Genomic DNA, 16,150 nt, shown 5'->3' on the forward strand with positions numbered 1-16,150 from the left:
AAACTGAACCAGTAACAGCATATTTAGCTGAAAAGTTAAGAAAATATGAGTTTGAGCTTTTAAATCTATTCCATGTGACAACTAACAAACTTCTATTAGCTTATGCCAGAAATATGACAATTAAATTACCTACTGCATTGGTTACACACATTAATCGGTACTGTAAAGCGAAATGTGGTGGTGCTCAAGTCAGAGCTGCACTGAACCTCTGGTAGGTCCCTTCTGTGTCTCTCTGGATCACAGCGAAACTTTCAGCAGATTGGGAATTAAAACTTCAAAGACAGGAAATGCTGTACAGTTTTATACAGACACATCGGAAAGTAATAACCATCATTAGTGCACATTCGCATCTGTCTGGAAGAAAGACAGATTTTCAATAGAAATCTTCACAATAAGATTGGGATGCCTCTGTGCTGTGGTATATTCAGTTCTTTAAAATGACAATTTGAAGCCTCTCTGTGAAGTAGATTTATCAGTCTATGTAGTTTTTCTTTACAACAATTCTATATTGTAGATAACAAAATCTAATTAGATGTATTAAGATTAACATCACATACTTCAATATCACTTATTTAACAAGCTTCTCAGAAAAATGTACCTGCTACTGAAATTTGAGCCAAGACTTGCAGCCCATGTCAAATTTCCAGGATCTGAACAACAGCTTTGTATTCACATCAAAATAAGAAAAGCAGAATGATCTGCAATAACTCTTTATCAATTACACCACAATTTAAGACATAATATTATAATTGCACTTAGTCAAGTCAAAAAAGCTTTGCCAAGAGTTTCTTTAGGGTTGGTTGTTTTGGTTTTTGTTGTGTTTTTTTTTTTTTAATGTTCCTGTAATATCTTCAATTAAGTATTTTTGTAACTTTCTCTTAACAAAGCTATAAAGAGGAAAGCAGAGTGCATTTCCTGGCAACAAATCCCTACCTGGCAGGACTACTTACTGAATTAGGTCATCCTAGCAAATATTGTTAATCACTTTCCTTTCAATTTTGTTTTGTTACGTTGAGCAATGACAAACAGAATTCTTCTTCTATGCCACTTTGTCATTGCACACAATGCATTACCACTGCTGTAAAAAGAAATCCTTCGTATAACTTTCAGAAATACAAGTTTCAAACTGTATTAACTTATTTCTGTTGACAAAGCATGTGCTGAAACACTACATTCATTGCTAACAACTTAGTAAGTTAATGAATTGTGTCACACAGACCAGAAAAATGTATCATCTAATACCATTTCACATTACATAGTTAGATGTAATATCCTGTAGAGATAAGTAATAAGCCCCTCAAAACCAACAGACATGGTTGCTTTAGAAATGTGCAATCACATTTTACATGTCTTTTCACTACACAGTTTTCATCAGGTCAACATAGGTTACAAAGCATACCAAGTATTCTCAGTATGAACACTGAATACCGTACAAAATTCCAGTAATAACAGGAAGTTTGTTCAAAGTGACCCAAACCAACTGTTAGGCTCTCTCCATCATCCCAATCAGTAATTTTAAAAATACCATTCAAACACATCACCACCATTTCAGGTACAATAAACATGACTACATCTCAAGAAGAATATGTAGTACTCCCTGTTATGTGCAGACTCCATGCTTTAAATCAAAATATAGACAGGATTGGTATTCTGGACAAGTAAAAATGAACAGCTATTACACAAGAGGAGAACTGATGTTCAACATACACAGGCCACAATATAGACCAGAACTACTAAGAGCTTGTTACAGACAGTGGCTCAGTCATATACTTAGTCCTGTGTTTTACAATAACCTGCCAATATTTTTGTCTTTGCATTTGCTGCATACTGCTCATCTTTTGAATTACTGTGCATTCAAGTAGGTGGACTATACATTTCCAGGGGAATTCCATTACAATTTTTCATAAATGAATCTTACCGCCTACTATACCGTCAAGTTCCTGTTGTGCCTACAGATCAGTTCACTCCAAGTATTTAACTCATTTCTTACTAAAAGATTTCAATTCTGAAACCGTACATTTTCTACAACCTGACAAGCACTTACAAAAAACCCACTTGAGAAGAGTCAGTCATACTCTTGGATTTTCAGTTTGTGATGACTGTATTCATGTGTTCCTATTTTTATTAGGATATCTTATAAGTTACTAATTATTTGTGTACCTTCCCTGATTAAATAAAGGATTAAGAATTAAAATAAAAACTTTATGATGAAATATAATTTAAGCATTGCAGTATTAAAACATTTGAAGAACACCTTGGATAAACAGTATATCTACATTCAAATGAGATGCCCCAGAGCATTCAATTTCTTCTCTGAATATCTTGACATTTCATCTTCATTTTTGGTATGGAAGCAAAAAAAACCAAACCAAACAAACAAAATCAGTGACAATCTGCATTTATTGATTAAGAATAAATTCACTCAGACCTTGCTAGAGAGCACACAGGATGGATTCCTTCAACTAGTTCAAAACAGCCCTCTCATTTTGGCTCGAGTACAGATCTTCACTAGCTGTGGCTTACAAATTAACATAGCAGTGAAAACAATAGAAACTATTCTCAGCAGACTTGAATCTCAACCTGATGTCTTTCAGGAGAAATGAAGTAATGCAATCTGAAAAGGAGCCACACAAGCTCCCTGCCACACCATTCTGGCAGTATTCACGAGCTCTAGAGACACTATGCTGAGCAGTAATTCAGGAGTTAAATATGTTGATTCTGACAGTAACATCTGTTTAAGTCATCTGCAAATTTCTGTCTTGTGACCATTTGTCCACCAGAAGCTGGACTGAAACTAAAGGTATATTGCCTGTTAAGAAAGACCAGTAAAAGAAAGAGCAAGTAGGAGCAGAGTAAAAAAAAAACCACAACATAAGGAAGAAGTGGTAGAGGAAAACAGAAGCATAAAAATAATAACAATGTAAGGAACAACCAATAAAAGGATATTGCCAAGAGGACAAAACCAGCAGAGAGAGTCTCTGAGAAGAAAATGACAAGACAAAGAACAGACAGATCCAAGCTGTAATGTTTGGACCCATGTGCAAATGAATCTAGTCAAGAGCATGTGGCTCTGCCTCGGAACAGACCTCAGTGCTTCAGCCTCATCTGATTATTATTGCCTGGAAACAAAATAGGTGTGAGTTCGGATTAGGATGACATTAAAGCTTTCTGCTTTTTTATTTTACTTCCATAACTCATTGCAATATCACAAGCCGCTTTGAAACAAGTCCTTGGTTTCAAAAGGTGAATTCTTGGTACTCCTAATGCATGAATTAGGATTCAAGGAATGAAATCTTTTCAATATGAGATACAAGGTGGCTGTGACCATTTTCAGAATCAGTATTTTTAAATTCAAGACTTATATCTTTCTGAATGGGAAGAACACTTTAAAATCCTTTCTTCCTCTTGTCTCCACATACACAGAATCAGAACATGGTTAACAAGAAAAGCAAGCTGGATCCTGAAAACATTATTTAGAGTAAGTTTGGTGTTTATAGCCAGATCAATTAAATACAGCAGTTGGCCCTCTGATCAGCTTGAAGACTCACACCTGGGGACATACAAATGCACTTAACTTCAAAGAAGTAAAGTTAATTGCAGTGTCTGTGACTACATGCATGATTCTACTTCAGGATGCACTGACATCAGACTTCAAATTCATGTTTATTTGCACACGCCCAAAAAGACATGGACCAAAAGCAAATTTAACCACTTGAACACCACATGAGACTGAAATCTAATTTAATGAAATCATTGTAGGTCAGGCTCTTCCATACATGCCAGGATCATCCTAACAGCTCCAGCTGTCAAACAGCAGAAATCTCACTGCCTTCCTCCCGTTGTGTTCTCCACTTATCCTACATCTCTTCAAGCACAGAAAACCTTAATTGGGCCTATATTACTCAATAAAGAGGCAGAAACTTGACCACGTTTGGTTTTTCTTCTTTTTCTGGGACAGTTTGCTGACACCTTAAAGAGTTAAATCAAAGCATGGAGTATCTGAGCAAGCATCAAAGCTGGCACAAGGTATTTAGTGAGAACAAGTAGGCAGGAAGACAGGAACAAGAAGATGGGGAATGACATGACTCCTCATTTAAGCAGCTGTGAGCTGTTAAGTCTGCTCACCCTGTGTTAAGGACCACACAGATAGTAGGCAGATATTTAGCAGGGCTTTTTTTTCTTCACAAAAGCACCCAACCAGTTCAGTCACACTCAAGATGCAAGTACCCACAACAGAAACCAGCACCCACACAAGATAAGAATCGCCTCACCTTCACCTTGCAAGTTCTGTGTACCAAGTACGTGTGCACACAGAAATAGCTCTGCTCAAACTTTCTGGCTATTCTCAAATAAGTTGAGTGAAACCAATCTTATACATGCTTGTTAGCAAACAATTCAAGTCAATGTTGTAGTTACAGAAATAGATATATATCTATTTGTTAAGGGATACTTAAACGAGGCATTCTGACCATTTGCTTTAAGCAACACACTTTCCCTCTAGTTAATGCAAAGAAACAGTCCAGGAAATAACTAATTTAAAAAAGGAACCTGAAATTGAATATCCCTCTGCAACCCACTTTCCAACATGAAAGTCATTGAAACACTAAAAATTCAGTCATTTCTATTCACTCCTAGAATGAAAAACCAGAATATGACATATATGTATGCAATATAATTATCTAAAGAAACAAATTTTGTTTTTCAGAGCTCCTAAGGAATGTCAGTGTTGCTACCATCATAATTTCTCAGGGTGCCTAACACAGCACTAACAGCTTTGTACTTCTTACAATGCTAAATGAAGTGCAGTCCAGGATTGCTGCTGTATCTCTCACATAAAGCAACCGTCTTCAGCTGCTCACTTGCATGCTTTAAGTCTCACAAACAGATGAAGGTTATTTTTGTCTTTTTGGGTTTATGATGACTAAAAGACACACATTTCCCTCCTACTCTTCTAAAAAAACAAAGCCTATAGTTTATTATCCCTAAAAAATAAAAAAAAAGGCAAGATAAATTTACATAAAAAAGGACATTAAAATACCTGCGTGCACATTTACCCTCCTACTTCCTAGACAACAGAAGAAATTAAACCTCATAAACAGAATACAGATTTTATCCAGAAGAACTCAACTGTGAGAATTCAAATAAAGCCTTTTCCTTTTCTTTCTGTTTACATTGAGACTGTAAATTTTTTTCCTCAATAAAAGGCCAAATACAATGGTTTTGAGGGCAGGTAAAATTTAGGAAAGCACTCCCAAATGTCATGTTTATCCAATTACCTTCGGAAGGCCGACTGCAATGGGAACATCACCACAGCTAACTCCATGAAACTTCTTAGAACATTTGCTTCTAGTCCTACTATAAACCAGCTGTGCACTTTTGAGTGCTCCAGGCAGGTTTTTAAATAATCCTGCTCTATAATCAACTTCCAAAAAACCCTCAACACAATATTCTAGATTGACTGTCCGATATCTGTACGTTTAGGAAGCGTGATCCCACAAAAATCCTAAAAGGAAATTACTAAGCCACATTATCCCTTTGCAATTTGGGGGCTTTTTTCCCCAGATACAGTACATTAGATTTTGATCTGCACTTTCCTAAAGGACAGCTGTAAATACATGAATTTGACACACACGCCCCACTAATTTAATTTGTTCTTTTTCACAAATAGTGATACTTATTGCTTCCTCTGTAGAGTACATTCATGCACTTTCAGTCAACTTGAATTTGCCCTACTGCTTCAAAAATACCCACTGCTGATGAGGAAGATACAAAATCATTAATTGAGAATAAGCAACAGTTCTGAAGTCCTTAAATTGCTCTGGAGTTGTTCTGAACCTATACTTTTTCCTAAAAATGTGAGCAGGAAAAACATATTTAACTAGACCAGGACTGATTTCCTCTTTTCTGCTCTGGGCCCACCTTAAAACAGACAGTTTGGATAAACATAAGGGAATTATTACCTCTTCTCTTACCTCTTCCTCCTCCACATGATTTATATCACTGGCATCCTTTGTATAACCAGCTAATAAAAGCTTTCCTACAGTTCTAAATCCACATGTAGAATATCTCCTTTACTACAGCCAGAAGTAAAGAAATGAAAAAAAAAATGCCTCTAAGCACACACCTGAAACTTTTGCAGAGTAAAAATAGTTAGAAATATAGCAAATCTGTCCCTCTAGAAGTTCTGTTCTAGTCTTCAAGCACATCAAAACCATTGGAGGAGTGAAACCAATAAAGAAAAATAGCACATATTTGTCCTTCACAATAGAGTAAAGTTTACTGCATTGACAGCATGAGAAGGCAGTTAGTTAATATTTGAACATCTGAATCATTCTTCCATTTACCTTTCTGTCACAAAAAAATGCAGGGACCTTTTTAATCATGAGAATGACAGCTAGTGAATCATATTTCATATCAGACTGGACAAAAAAAAGCATCTGTGGTAGTCTAGGACACTAAGCCTACTAAAACATCCTACACCTTCAGGTGTGTAGCAGATCATCCAGGCATGAATAATCATACATATTCAGGTACGTTGTAAACATAAAACACAAATTATCTGTAATACCACGTAATAAAATATTTAATTATGCCTGAAAGAATTCATTTAGAAAAATAAAAGAGAACTCAGACCAACTGACTTAAATTGTATATACTTAAAAATGTTTCCAAGTGGCATTATTTTTAAACACGCATAGGGTCAAATCAATACTAACCAGAAATGAGAGTGTGGCCCTATAAACACTTTGCAAGTACAGAAGAGCAAGGCCACACATTATTGTTCAGCAGACACAATACACCATACTCACATAAAAAAGCAGCAACTCTACAGCCTCTTTTGAAAAGAAAAACTGTAACGTCCCCAAAATCAACTTTTTTGACAAGACACAAAACAGACTGCTGAGTTACACCAATGCCCCAGTTGCAAAGAGGTCAGATACACAAGCAGAATTTATTCAGGAAATATGTCTGGAATACTGGCTCAAGTGCCCCTAATAATATGACCTACCTTCAGACACATTTGCAAAGTCACTCTGCTGCAGTGGCGTTTCTCCTCTTCAATTCTGCTGCTAGCAGCCTCAATTTATTTCTATACAGTTAATTCCTTGAGGAAATAAACAAATTTTAGCCTATTACTGAAAACTGGAGTAAATATTCTCAGGGCCTTGATTATTTCTCAGTTTTTAAATTGCAACATCTAATGCTGCCTTTCACCCCACTACCAATAGCAGTAAACACGCACAAGTAACAGGAGTTTGGTTCACCCATTATTGGGCAAGCTCAATGCAGAACTGCTATTTCCACCAAACATGATCTCTCTAACCACTGTGCAGTCTGGAAAGGGAGGCAGCATGTTGGCATCGCTTTCTGAAGCTGCATGACTCAACATCTCTGCCATGACCCCAGACATTAACTACACCAAATTCTCTGTGTGGTTCAACAAAACCGCCACATGTTTCGGGCAGGTGACTTCAATCTTCCACCCTCCTCCTGTGCAAACACACACAGTCAATAGTTTCATTATTGATGTTTGCTTTCATTTTAAACTTCTACTAGGATTTATTTTGCATACTATCTTGTTTCACTGATACTACGCTCAGCTGTTGATAGCAGCACTTGAGTACCAATAAAAATAAATCCTACTAAATTACAACCATAACACAATAATGGTCTTAACTAGTATATGCCTGAGTACAGGCAAGTAGATTGATTAAGATGGACAGCCAGGAAGACATGAAAACAATATTATTAATCATAACTTTAACAAGAGAAAATACCCAAGCCTACAGCCAAAGGAGGAAAGGATTAATACTTGAGAATTAAATGTTAGTAACACTAGCTGCCAAAAGTAAGTTGTTAATTTGCAGTGATCAAACTATGCTTCAAAGTTACACAGCTAACTAATTCGGAGTTAGGTACTCTCATATCCTCACACCACATCACAAAAGGACACATTTTTCTTTCTGCAAACAAAGCCTTGTTCCAGTCACAGCATGGAACTGATCCATGTTACTGTTTGTACAGTTTGATCGTATAGGTAAAGCATTTTAAGCACATTAAAAAGACCCCACAAAAACTCACACACCACAATACAGATAGCGTTAATGCCATGGCAGTTTGTACTTTTAGATAACCATTTACATGGATGAAAAGAAAAAGCTTTAATTAGTAACTTCTTACTATCTGGCAATAATCTGACAAATAACACTAGCCCTGTATCCCTGGGGTGGGGTGGTCCAGCTCTTGCTGCTGTGCCTGGCCTGATCCACACACTGACTGCAGTGGCACAGGACAACATGGTCCTTCCCCTCCCCATTGCCAACAGCGGTGCTGATGGGGACACGACAGGAGCAGAGAGCATCCACACACTGTCCCCAAAAGCCAGACCTTGCTGCCACCGTGAGCAACAGAGCTGCAGCCTGACCAACACGCCTTAACCTCCTGTTCTAATCCTCCAAGATTCACAATGAACACGATGCAGCTATAATTTCTGGAAATATCCATAAATGAGATGGGGGTAAAATCAACCCAAAACCTATGTGCGTTATCCTAATATCTTACCTCTTCATCAGATGCTATCATTCAACTGATACCCTTGACATGCGACATTTAAAGCAAAAGCTGTATTCAGCAGACTTGTCTCCCTCGGGTGATTACATGGTAGTTGCTAAGACTCTTCATTTCTCTCAGGTGAGCAGGAAAAGGAAAAGGTGCTATCAGCTGGAGTGATGTGATGGCCAAAATTAATTGACTTGATGGTCTCCAGCTTGTTCTCATTGATTGATGGACAAGTTCAGCTGCAAATCGAAGGGGACTTGCAGAAAAAAAAATAAAAATAAGCCATCACTTCCCTTTGCCCAAGCCAGTGCACAGAAGTATGAATTGTCTCTCTCTATGGTGCCTCTGTTCTGTACACAAGCAGGATCTTCATCTCCTGAGGCTTACATGAATACCAAAAATCAAATGGAGCTGTTTCAAGAGAGAACTTAAAAACAAACCAATAAATCAGAAAATTATGTTCGTGTTCTTTCACAGCACAACTGTTTCTTCAATAGTCACAGAAATGTAAAACCAACTACAAACAGGACTGTGAGGAGTGAGAAAACTGAATCAATACACAGACTTGCTTGTTCTACCATCATAACTTTGCAAAGCTATTTTAAGGGGAAGTAGAACACTTACATTGCTCAAATCAGCACTGGCAGCTGGCATGTTGAAATCCAGTGTAAAGGGGTGTGTGCAGTACATACCATAAAATAATATTTTCAGTTTAAATTCTTCTGAAAAATACAGATCGAACTAATTCTACCACTACAGTCTCAAATGTTAAAAATGTGGGAATCAGTTTCCTACCCTCAACAAAAGAAAGCAGACCTTGACATATTTTGGGGTTCTTTTTAGATGTAGCCCAGACTTTCAATCTTTTGGGAACTCCTAGATAACATTTGCAAATCTTCTATACAAACATGCAAAAGAGATTTTATTTATGAAAGAGGAAAAAGCTCCCAATATTTTAATATAATTGCTTTCTCAGGGAAGTAGGGCTTTAAAAAATCAAACATTACAAAATTGGCAGTGCTCTAGGCAGGCACCTCAGCAAAGCTGTCAGGAAACTATTTTCTTGCCCAGTTTGTAAATGAATCATACATAAAAGTTCCTTCAAATAAGTAAAACTGCAGAATGGTTGGGACATAAAGCATATCTCAGTTTTAATCTCAAATTCTTAAGACTCACATCAGATAACAAAAACCACTCTGCAATAAGCTGCTTGTACAAATGTGTAGAAATTTGCATGCTTGCATCTGACATGAGAATCTTCTGCAGAACTGTTCACTAACTTACCTTTTTTTCCTTCAGGAAAAACAAAAGCAATCCATCATTTTATTTAAAGTCTACTAAGCACAGAACATTATGCAACTGCAAGTTCTAAATTACAGTAAGTTTAAATGAAGAGATGATAGCTTCTCCTAACCAGTCTCACCTCCAGATGGGCTTCCTGAGCAAATTACAGTTCTGCACAGGCACAACAGCTTGTTCACATGCAACATGCACAGAAGCAAATCCTCAAAAATCACGGAAGACCAACTCAGCTGCAGGTCACCATAAATGTCATGCTAACTAATACAAAGAAGAAATCTTTCCTTAGTCAACACAAAAACTGCAAAGATAAGCAGTAGAAATTAATGTCATTATCAAAAGCATCTCTGAAGTTGCAAGACTTCAGAAAAGGCAGGTAAATTTGTTTCACTTGGACATCAGTCACAGTATCACAGTATGTATGTGGCAGCCAGATCTTCATATGACCAAATTCAGTGTCTAAGTCATTGCTAATCCATAAAGACCTCCTGTCCTTCAAGAAGAAAAGTATGAAAAACTGGAAGAAAAGCATTATAGAGAACACAAGCCTTTGACCTTAATCTTCAGAAAAAGTTGAATAAATTACAATCCGTTATGTTCAAAACACTTCAAAAAGTTAATCTACACAGTAGATCGCAGACCTGTGCAGAAGGTAATGAGTGGAAACTCCCATCACCACCAGACTCTTCACACCCCCACTACTACCAGAGAAGAGGAAACGAGAGTAAGCATTTGGCGGTTGAACTTGGGAGAGACCAATGAAGTCCTGTTACAAAGCAGGGCTGTGAAAAACAACTTGGCAATAACTGCCATGATTGTTTTCTGTTCTGAAATGACACTTCTGCGTAAGTAACCATCTTTGCACAAATCAGGTATCTGCCATAAGAATTCAAGTCAGGTTTGCTTGCTCAGGGTTACAAGTACTGTAGATACAGTGGTTGAGTTCACAAAAGGTGGTCACAAATTTTTGTAAAATCTGTTGGTACCAGTCTAGCTCTGAAATCTTCAGGGAAGAAGGTCTTAACTTTCACTATGAAATTTTCACTTACACTTGCTACAGAATTCTCTTTTTTTTTAAACATATATGCACACGAAAGGGCTCAAAGTCACTTCACCCCATACCATCTTCATGTCATATGTCAAACATCAAGTAGCTCCAGCAAAGCAGGTTTTTTTGGATGGCAAAACACAAGAGAAAATGCAGCTGCAAGAGGCACTGGTAGTTCACCTTCTTCCAAAAGATTTCCTTTACCAAAGCAGTGCCTTACCAAAGATTTGGCAGGCATTGGGCTGTCCATCCAGCTACCCAAGAGATTAAACGTAAAAAGAAAACAGCCCCAAGTTGGCTTAAAACAAAATATCTACACACATCTTTTAGAAAAACAGATCACAGACTGTAATGCCCACATCCCTGTACCCTCCCTTCTCCACATCCTTGTTTGTGTGATTGATCTTTTGTTTTCCAATAGTTACACTGTAATATCAATGAAATCCAGAATCCTTTATCATTTACCTAGAAGCTGAAACAGAGCACTGCTAAAAGCTGTTCAGTAAGAACAGATTTTCATCTCCTTCTCAACTCTACTGCCTCTAAAAAGTGTTAATAAATTCTCCTGAGCTGCATTAGAATCTATTCTGATGAAAGACGATCTCCAAATGTAAGAGCATTACCACGCATTTTGCACTGCTGTGTTTTAAAAGCAAAATTACAGAAAATAGTCAGTAAGAAAGTCTCAGTACCAGGAAACACCTAAAAATTCTAAAGCCACATTTCTATTGAGATGATCCTCCATTTTATTCCCTGTGGATCAAATTTTTATGCGTTTACTCAGTCCTAATTCAACTTGAACCCATTGACTGACTGAACAAAGACATAAGACACAAACCTCTTTGGGGCTTTGCAAAATCTGCACAGTCCAAATGAGGAAAGACTATTTGTTTCAGAAAGACCTGGACTAAAGTGATGCTCTGAATAATTGAAATGCAACAGTAGTTAACAAATGGCTTGCTGCAACATTATATGGTAAGGTCACAAACCAAAATGGACCCTCTCTGGCCCCCAAAATCCAGTTAAATACCCAAAGAACATGAAATTAAATGAAATGCATTTTAAAGCACTTTCTGTTTTGCCAAACTTCACTGGAAGTATTGAAATGGGGAAAACTGCTTTGCCACAGTTAGCTTCTGCTTTTTCCCCCCCTCATTCAAACTAGTTTTAGTTTTGCTTTTATAACAAACCACTCATGAATTGTTCATGCATATAAAGTTCCTCGGATTTCACCATTAACAACAATCTATATAGTTTTAAAGGAGGGTCCTCATGCAGTCACAGTTAGCCAGATGATATCCTCTCCCAAACAGGAAAATATTATTTATATTCTCCAATTTGAAGGAAAAAAAAAAAAAAAAAAGCCCACACATTTAAATACACATAAGAACATATATCTGTGCAAAATACTACATGGTTTAATTTGCAGCAGACGTAAAAAGGAAATGAGCCAAGACGACTCTGCTCCATTGATTATATCAACTAGAGCTCTCAACTGATGGTAATTTTGTTTTAAATAAAGTTACTTCAAATTAAACTCCCCATGCATAAAGAAACTATTGACAAGATTGATTTATATACACATTAGAGCCTTTCAGTTCTGATGTCAGACAGAACAGCTGAGGAACTTAAACATCACCTTACAAATATCCAGTGAAATGCTCTGGAAAGAAGCTGGACATCAACCAGTTGGAATATGGCTTTTTACAGATCACTCTGCAGCCATCTAACAGCCAGGTCACAGTCCCCAGCATCGCTCCAACAGCTTCAGCTGCACACCATGGGCTGGCACCTGCCTGGAGAAACACCCACAGTCACTACAGAGGCACAAAAAACCACTGGGCACTTCATCACTGTTTTCAGCTAGGACAGAATGAGAGCATTTAACATGAAAACATGAGAGTAACTACACCTGACCTGTAAGAGTTAAAAAATTATGACAAAGGTCTGCTTTGGATTTCCTACAGTAGCATGGCAGTGTTTGCTCTGGTTCTTAGACTTCACTTGTTCCTGTGCTGCAAGCCATCCCTAAACCATCTCATTTTAACACTGACAATTGCAGCACTGAAGGCTTCAAGGAAAAACAAAATTCCTTTACTCAGAGCAGAGCACAAACTAGGGGAAAGCCCTGGCCAGGACCCTGAGGGCCCTGCAAAGGCTTCTAACTTTGTCCACCTCTGGGGTGGCTGAGATGACAGCAGCACTCCCAGAGCTACAGCCTGCCCAGCTTTGGCCCCATTATTAAAACAACATCTACGGCTTTTAAGCCACCACAGAACACGTGAAACAAAAGCCTATAAGAGAGAGCGTGGCAGACAGGTGATGAAACTCAGGTGCTGCTGCTCACCAAGCAGAGACACACTGTCAGCGCTCAACAGCTGAGCTCCAGCTCCTCAAACCTAGATGTTCTTCATGGCTCACCGACAAGTAGACCAAAAAACAAACCAAAACACACACAAAGAAAAAAAAAAAAAAAAAAACAACAAACCAAACCAAAACCGAAAAAACTCCACCACAAAACAGAAAAACTTAAGTAATTTCCTCGTCTCAAACGCGGCCCAGAGCCTGCAGCACCAACACCGCTGCAGCCGCGGCCTCCCCACCTCGGCGTCGCGCCAGGGAGCGGCGGGGCCCTCCGGCCAAACCGCCCGTCAAGGTACGCGGCGCTGGCGCCCGGCCAGCCCAGGGCTCCCCGGGCTGCCGCGGAGGCGAGGTCTGAGGCGTTTCCACACGCGGCGGCCTCGAACGGGAGAGGGGAGGCGAAAAAAAGGGAGGGGAAAGGGACCGCGCCGGGCGGCGAAATGACGGGACATCACCAACCACCACCGCGCCTCCGGGTGAGGAGGCAGCGCCGCCACCTCCATCAGCGTCTCCCCAGCACCTCCGGGGAGGGGCAGCAGGTGAGCGCGCAGCCCGGAGCTGCGCCCCGTGGGCGGAGCGAGCGCGGGGAGGCCGGGCCGGGCCGGGCCGGGCCGTGGCGGCGGAGACCCGATCGCTCACTCCCTCAGTCGCTTACTCAGTCGCTTTCTCGGGACAGCGCCCGAAACTCGGTGGTGGCCGCGGTCCCCGACAGCTCCCTGGACGCGGGTGAGTGCAGGTACCTGCCTCTGCTGCAGAGGCTCCCTCTGCTCGGCAGTTCCTGCCCCGCCTGGCGCGGGGTGAATGAGGAAGCGAGACGGGCTCCGGCTCCCTCTGGCCCGGCCGGCTTCCGTGGGGCTCCCGGCGGGGACACGGGCGCTCCCGGCGGTGACACGGGCGCCCGGTTCAGCCGCCGGCGGGCTGAGCCCGCCGCTCCGGAGTGTATCCCGGCGGATCGGACGTGAGGGGAGGATGGGCGGGCGGACCAGGCAGCGCCTCCCGGCGGGGCTGCCTCCGGGCCCGGGGCGCCGGCTGCCGCGGGGCTTCCTCCTCAGCCGCGCCTCCATTTTGGGCTCCACGCCCCGGGCCGGGGGCTGCGGCGGGGGCCGGCCCGGCCGCGGGCTTTGTCTGCCGAAACCTCCCGTCGGGGAGCTCGGGGCTGCTCGGAATGGGGCGGCTTGGTTGGTCCGCGGGGAAGCGCGACCCTGAGCGGGGAAGGTGTGTGAGCCCCGGCCGGAGGGCCGGGCAGGCACCGCGGGAGCGTTGGCGGGGGTAGAGGGTTGTTTCCCGTGTGAGGAGGGAACGAGATCCGTGTGGTGCTTGACAGAAACACGGAGTTTCCTTGTAGCAGAAATACCAAGTTTGATGAAACTAACTTTTGTTTTTACCCAGCCGCCTTGATCCTCTGTTTCTGTCTCCCTCACGATAGAGTTTGTAGCAGATAAAATGCACGGTGTTTTAAACGGTCGAGTTTCCAGCTGAATGGCGAGAAACAATAACACATCAAGGAGCAGGAATGCCTGTTGCTTTTGTGAACATGCCAGGCGTGCATCTCTTAAAAAACAGTTTTCAGTTCATCGCTATAAAATTCCTTGTTTGCATTAGGGTATGAAGTATAAAAATAATTGAATTATGGCATTCCATGGTTACGTCTGACATCTGTTTATTTGTGAGCTCTGACTATTGCACCATGTCACTTCTAGATTATTCAAGTAGTGCAGAGCAGAGTGTTAATCTGGACCTTGGAGCTCTTACAGGAGGTTTGAGTGCAACAATGTTGCCCCATGTCCCATCTCTTGACAGTTGTGTTTCCGAGGACAGAGCTGAATATGCAGACAAGACAGGTGTGGGATAGTCAGTTCTCATGCTAGTTCTAGTTTTCCTAGTTCTAGAGACTCGTTTAAAGCCTCAGTTACAACACTTAACATCTCTACAAATAGTCTTTGTCAAAGTCCTGGATGCACTTATGTGTTTAGTTTCTTTTAAAGCTTTTTTTGTTCTTGGCCTCATACTGTCATGAGTCTAGTATCAGTGTAATAAGCCAGCAAACAACCTCGTTGGCTTTCCATCTATCAAATTATGTCATGCGGCATTGTACTGATCAAGTAGGAAGCTGTAACCAAATATAGCCAATGTAGCTTTCTGAATAAGAGACTACGAAGTGCTTCTTAAGTGGTTAAGCAATAATTCATAAACATCGTTTCAAAAAAGTGTATATGCAGTATTTCCTGTTCATTTTAGTTCCTGAAAATCGCTGTCATAAGAAATCAGATATCTGTCTTTGGACTGATAGATTTCAGTCACCACAAGACACTGCTATGGGAACCTGCAAATACTGAGGAAAGAAGGAAACAAGGCTGCAAGACACAGATTTAGATTAATTGTTTTTAAAATTTCTCACCCTCACCTTTGGTTTCACAATAAATTGCAGGTCTGTGCTTTAGTTAAAGAAATTATTAAATGCTGGTATTTCCCATTTCCTTGATCCACATAGTTTTACTGAAAGTTCTCTCTTTGTAAAATTTAATATAGCAAACTTCTAAGGAAGTATGATTATCAGAATGAAGTACATAACTGTTGAAGCTTTGATAATTTAAAAAGTGAACTATATAACAAGGTATTTCTCTAGGCATTATTTATATGGTTGTGTGAAATGCTAAACATAAGAAAATCTAGAGGTAGCATACAAGAATTGAGAGTTAGCAGTACTTTGAAATTTTCATGCTACGAAGGAATTGCTGCCACTCAGTGGCTGATGCAAAAGTATAGAAAATGATACTCTGTTACACAGCTATGATGTATGTATGGTTTATGAGTATGTAAGGTAATTCTTTTCAGTTAATGTGTATGAGATAATTGATCAGGAAGGTACTCATAGTGTTCTGA

The 16,150-nt window shown here is 40.2% G+C and overlaps 1 protein-coding gene and 1 long non-coding RNA gene across 9 annotated transcripts in view; one reads left to right on the forward strand and one right to left on the reverse strand.

Annotated features, from left to right (window-relative positions):
• LOC139828776 (uncharacterized) overlaps positions 1 to 14,231 on the reverse strand; it is a 43,991-nt gene extending 29,760 nt beyond the window's left edge. For 2 of the 3 annotated variants that reach the window (XR_011740719.1, XR_011740717.1), the window contains exons 1-2: positions 13,254 to 13,572; positions 12,546 to 12,702 (exon numbers count right to left, since the gene is read on the reverse strand). This is a non-coding gene — a long non-coding RNA (uncharacterized lncRNA). Of the gene's footprint in view, positions 1 to 12,545; positions 12,703 to 13,253; positions 13,573 to 14,007 lie in introns of those variants that run through there. The other variant, XR_011740718.1, reaches the window with a different exon arrangement.
• Positions 13,720 to 16,150, forward strand: part of PRKCD (protein kinase C delta) — a 63,956-nt gene continuing 61,525 nt past the window's right edge. For 4 of the 6 annotated variants that reach the window (XM_065845855.2, XM_071813099.1, XM_071813101.1 and 1 more), the window contains exon 1: positions 13,843 to 13,993. The gene's annotated coding sequence lies outside the window, so the exon portion shown is untranslated. Of the gene's footprint in view, positions 13,807 to 13,842; positions 14,004 to 16,150 lie in introns of those variants that run through there. The other 2 variants (XM_071813098.1, XM_071813102.1) reach the window with 2 other exon arrangements.

The sequence above is a fragment of the Patagioenas fasciata genome, chromosome 10 (genome assembly GCF_037038585.1).
Source record: "Patagioenas fasciata isolate bPatFas1 chromosome 10, bPatFas1.hap1, whole genome shotgun sequence".
In the NCBI taxonomy this organism is placed as follows: Eukaryota; Metazoa; Chordata; class Aves; order Columbiformes; family Columbidae; genus Patagioenas; species Patagioenas fasciata.